We start from the raw sequence: 6,084 nt of genomic DNA on the forward strand, positions 1-6,084 counted from the left end.
ACAACTTTCACCTTCAGTGACTTCAAATCACTCATACTTTCTGAGCATCCATTTTGTCTCCGAATATTAATATAAAAAATTATCCCATAATCTTTTTCCCATTATATTATCTACTATATTTTATTTGTGTTAATCATCAGTTGTTCTGAAAGCAAGAGAAAAGAATACCTCAAATAGTACCTGAAAGTCATTGTAATACCCATAAAATACTTTTTCAAATCACTATGAGTTTCTTTTTGTGAATGCAAAGTTGATCCAAAAAGTTGCCTGTCTCTTGACAGGAAACAACAAGGGCATCCTTGTTGAGTATCTCTATTTACCAAACTGAAGCCAAAGTCTTCATTGGAGTCTGTCATTAAGGGACTATCAAATGTGTTTTATATAGTTGATCTCACAGTCTTCATCAATGCCTGTGAATGTCTACTGTGAGCTGACTTGTTAATTTTGTACTTACACAAAAACACACTGATATTTCATGTTATTACAATCCTTTAAATTTACTCTAAAGGAAGTAAGAGGGAAGGCCTTGTACAAATGCAAATTTTATTGACATACTTATGTGAGAGTAAGAAAATACTGACAAATACAGCCCACAAATGCCATGACTTAACTAATTCAGATACCCATGCCATTGTAAGTACTAAGCCTACTCAGCAAAGGAATAAAATATATTATGTAAAGAAACTGAATGATCAATTTATAAGTGATAGACTAACCAGCAGTTAGTAAAATAAAAAGTATCCTTGAGAGTTCATCTCTTTGACTGGGACCCCATGATGCAAGATTTTAGATACAGCCGTTTCCAAGCAAAGGACTAAATTTTGACATTATGGGAGTCACTGTAGAAACAGCTTCCTTGTTTTGTGTGGGAGTGACTTGCTTTTTGTTTTAATGGTAATTTTAAATCTTCTACATTCTTTTGCAGCAATTATAAAAATTTTCAGCAGCATTTTTGTCTTCTTTCACTCCCACCATTTTGAAAGGTGGAATCATTACTTGACTTGGAATTTCCTGACTACATCTGCTTTTAAGTCAAAATTTTCCTGACGTTTGTGCAGCTAAAATCTCAAGCTTTCAATGCTGAGTAAAACTATAGCTCCCTCTAAACAGTCTGTCCAGATTCAAGAAAATGAAGTTTAGCCCTGAAGACTAATATCATGTTTCTAGAGTCTGATCTCTTATTCAGTACCCTGTCTGTATGTGTGTGTGTCTCTCTCTCTTTCACTATCATGTCTCTACTGCCCAAGTCTTATACTGCATAATTAGATGTATCCAGACACCTCTTCATCCCCATTTGTTTTCTACTTGGACACCACAGAGCAATCCCACCTCTTGCTCACTGAAACCATGTGCTCTCTGGATGCCAACATGCTTGCTGTTACCAATGCTCATTATGGCTGTTGATATGATTCCATAAATATCCTGATATGATTCCATAAAACCTACCTTACTGGCTTCTGTGCACTATGAAAGTTTAAATTAATACATTACATGAATTGCCTCAAAAGCTCAGCATATTCTGGTTATATGTGCTTCAGGACAATCATAATGCTACCATGTGAATGCTCGTTTCTGATGCCATTCACCTAAGAATGGTAACTTTTGAAGGTAATATAGATTCATTTCTCACATAATTACAAAAATTTCTTTGAGAGAAGAAGCGGTGATATAATCTTACTACCTTTGTGTATTTTGATTATCTGAAAATGAAGTAGAAAATTTGCACTAAATATTAATTTTGAATGCAGATGGAAAGAACAGAGCTAATTTGCTATTACATTTCCTGCATTTACATCAACACAAAGTAAACTCAATTTTTAATCAGAAGAGCAAAATTACCTTTACCCTCCTGGATTTTTGCATGGAGATACAATTCTAAGTACTTGGGAATTTTCAAGAAAAGAAAGTACATTATCAGTAACTGATGGCAACATTACCAGCCTCATTTTCAGTTTGCTAAGATTTCTGTAGGAAAAAAATAGTTACTATCTATCCTGAGTATTAAACCATATAGCCTGGTTCCTGTTTAAGTTCTTCTGGTTGAGATTTTTCAGACAAATTGAAAGGAGTTTATCAAAAAAAGTTAAAGCATACTGAATTTCAGTGGGATTTTGATACTTCATTCCATCATGCTTGACAGCATCATCCCATAGATCTGATCATAAAACTGGTATTGAAGTTCTAGCTAGAAACTAGGAAGTCACTGTAGCTCAGAAAAAAATTAGGCAAAAGTTTGCTCTCAGGGGTATTCTAGGTGTGAGCTACAGTCTTTTGCTCTTTCAAGTTAAGATAAAGAGCAGCTCAATATATGACACACCAGAGAAATCAGCAAAAATATGGAGTAATCATATCTGTACCAGGAAGAAATGGATGTCCTTGCTCAGACAAGGCAGAGAAATAAAGAATACCTGGGCAAGGATATTTGACAATGGATCAGCTACCAAGAATCCAACAACCATGTTAGCATGTGAGCAGATGATTGTTCTCACTACAAAATTGCTATTACTTTGTCATTTGGTTGATCTTGTCTCAGTCTCTTTCTACTAAACTCCAGCCAGCTCTTATTCAGATGTTCTCTTCTTACAAAAGCTGTTTGCACATTTTGTAGCCCTAGCAAGGTGAGGTGCAATAGAGCTGTAAATATGGAGCCATCACCACTCTGAAATTTCAGCTGTTTCTGCTTCCTAGAAATAGTGTAAACAGAATGAGAAGTCTTGGAAGTCTGTATGATATGCCTTAAAGGAAAAAAAAGCAATAACATTTCTTCATTAGGCTCCAGTACATGCTCCAATATATGCTCAGTGAAGAAGAAATGGAGTCATGTCAGTGACTCCACTGAGTCTATTTCTGTGAGATCTATAAAATACTAAGAACACTAACAGTAAGGCTATTTCTGTGAGATCTATAAAAAAGCGAGGGGAAAAAAAATTTCATGATCAGTGTGTCAAAAGTGGATGAGAGCTATAACACGACTGGCATGGATGCACTCAAAGTTCCACTGTTGCCACTATCATTATATAGGTTTTTGGCATAGTTGCTCTCAAAACGAACTAGAAGAGGGTGTTTTTACAAATCAGAAAATATGAGGGTAGTTGTATATTGTTGGGAGAAAAATTGTTCCCTTTTTATGAAAGCAAGTTTTTGTTAATTCTGTGATTTCACAAGTGTCTTGGTTTATCATATTTTCTTGCTTTTCTCTTTATATTCATCTAACTTTCGACTTGGTTGAAAGATGGAAACAATATAGATTAAAGTGCAAGGATTATTTAGGGGAGCTGAGAGAGCTCTGTGAAGAGCAGACTAAATGCTGAATATATAAAATCAGGCAGAAGAAGAGGCTAGAAACCTGTTACGAGTGTATGCAAAGATTATATGTGCTTGTTATCATACTGGTGGAAGAGCAAATCAAGGACATCTTGTAGACTGCAAAATAGCTGCAATGGCTGTGGGCCAATCATGTCATAAACATGAACCTATAGAACCTGAACTGTCATTTATTTTATGTCAGTTCAAGTTCTTAACTTATTTGTTTTCCAGACACAACTACAATGGAACAATAAAAGGAAGACTCAACTAGCAGAGGTCTCACCTCTATTTTGTATAATTTGCTGCTTAAAAGCTTACAGAGTAAAACATGTAAATATATGCAGACCTGAGAGTAAGACCTTAGTAAGGAAATTACACAGTATGGCTGAGGAAACTATGGACCATAAACAAGAAAAGCACTATGGCTACTAAGCACCTAGAAACCTGCTATAAATTGTTGCAAGGTTCTGCTTCAGTGGATTTAATATTCTGGGAGAGGCTGGCTTCTGGCTCCATGCAGCAGGAAATTCACTGGGGCGGGATATCACAAGGATTCTTGTTATACCCAGCCCAGCTGCAGCTCTTGGTGACATGAATGGGGGAAGCTGTCAGAGGTATTACCCATTATTACCCAGTCCTGGAATGCAGATTTTCCTCTGGAACAGCACGGCTTGAGAAGAGAGGTACTGGAAATCACATAATGATGCTGCTGCTTGTATGATTTCTACTCCAGTGTTTCCAATCCTGAACAATTTCAGATAAGACATGATCTTTTTGAGTCAGATCCTCTGTTGCTGTAAATTAGCCTAGGTCCATTCGAGTCAATTAAGGTACCTCAGTTTTAAATTATTTCTCTCTTAGCTTGAAGATGTTTATCCACACCTTACTTTTGAGGTTCTGAATCTTTAATGTTTTTGTTTAGTTTCTCTCATTAAAGGAGTCTAGAACGTGGAAGAATTTTGTATGCTATGTGCTTATTGGAGATTTTTAGCTGTTTTTTTTTTGAAGGCAGAGAACCTTAAATGTCAAACTAAATATATAGGATGAAAGTAGAGAAGTACAGTGTCAGATGTTTGAATGAGGTCTGAACCTATTCAAACATCCACATAAAGTGACCAGATTTTCAAATGCCCAGAGGACCCAGGGAGTGGGAATCAGTCTTAAATGCATGACTTGTTTCAATCAAATTTGAAGTCAGAGAAGTTAGGGAGGTTCTCTCTAGTCTACATATGGAGAAAAAGAAAAATAAATTCCTTTTCACTTTAAATTTTAGATATTTTCTAGAATATTTTTTTGTTAATGAATCCCACCACAATTCCCCTCACACAATTTCATTTTTCCTGAGCCAAGATGATGAAAGGCTGATTAATTCTTTGCAGCTGACTCAGCATTCCCCTGACACACACTGATATTTACAAGAGAAGTAGCTATAGTCCTTTCTTTGGCCAGAAAGAAGTAATTCTTTTCTTTCCAGACTTTGGCCAGACCTGTAGTCCTTGCTCTGCACCCTTGAACATATTTCATCAGAGGAAATTATCAGTATTTTTAATTCAGAGGGAAAGTTTCCAACAAGCATGACCCATCTGTTAAAGGTGTGCTCCAGTGAACTTTCAGAAGAAATACCCCTCAGCATGAATAGTGAGTTCCTAGGAGAATACTGGGGAATCTGGGCTCCACCAGCTCACAGCAGCCAGGAGCAGGATGGTGCATTTGTGCTAAATTTTCATTTGTATTTGATTTTGAAAGTTGCCAACCTTTACAGAAAACACAACAAAAGTAATCTTTCAAGTATGACTTGTAAGCAGATCTAATGATATCTGCTGACAATCTGAGATAGTAACTCAGAAAGGTGTGAAATGCTGTACCAATCACAGCATGATGCTAAATCAACATTCTAAAGATACTTTAGAAGTCAACCACATTATTTGGCTACTCCTTAAGGGAAAAGAGAATAGCTCATCTCATGAAAGTTAATAATTAGTAACTTGATATGATAAGGAAGCCAAATCTGAGAGCATACCATACACTTCATTTTTCCAGCAGCAAAACAACTGATATTTACCTGATCCATTTCTTCACAGTTTTGGATTTTAGAATACTGGGCTAAACCTTTGTCATTTCCAACTGATATCAAAGATGGCATAACCAAAACCTCCTGAAAAATCTGCTGAGGAAAATGCAAGACCAGTTACTATCCCTTAACCCAGTGAGCACTAACATAACTTGTGACACAATGACCAAAGTAGCTTGAAGAAACAGGTGGATGTCTTGCACACATGCGTGTTTATCTTGCCTATTTGCGTTTTTAAAAAAGACTCTAGACCTTTCCTCTTGTTTTGAGGAATGACAATTGGCAAGTCTCAGCCAAATAAAGGTCCCAGTGTCTAAGCCATCAGGTCCAACATACCACAGAAGATTCTCCTCTAGCTGAATGACATAACCTAAAGGAAAGACTGCTTTGAAAGATCTATTTTACAAGGAAACAGATTTGTCTATCCTTTTCACTCTTTTTTTCTCCCCCCAAAGGGCGTATAGCCAACTGTAGAAAATGCTGATATGACAGTTCTGGACTTGAATTATGGAAATCCAGTCTAGCCTGCCCTCATGCCTTAGGATGACAAGAACAGAGGTATCACTACCCACTCAAAGTAAATCCATATGGGGAATGTTTCATGGAAATAGTAGTATAGGCCACCAGCTGGTAACACTGGGGAATGATTCCACCCAGGGTTCAGCTTTCTCTGCTGTCACCAAGTCATTTGCAGACACTCCTTGGCA

This window comes from Erithacus rubecula (genome assembly GCF_903797595.1).
Source record: "Erithacus rubecula genome assembly, chromosome: 6".
Classification (NCBI taxonomy): Eukaryota; Metazoa; Chordata; class Aves; order Passeriformes; family Muscicapidae; genus Erithacus; species Erithacus rubecula.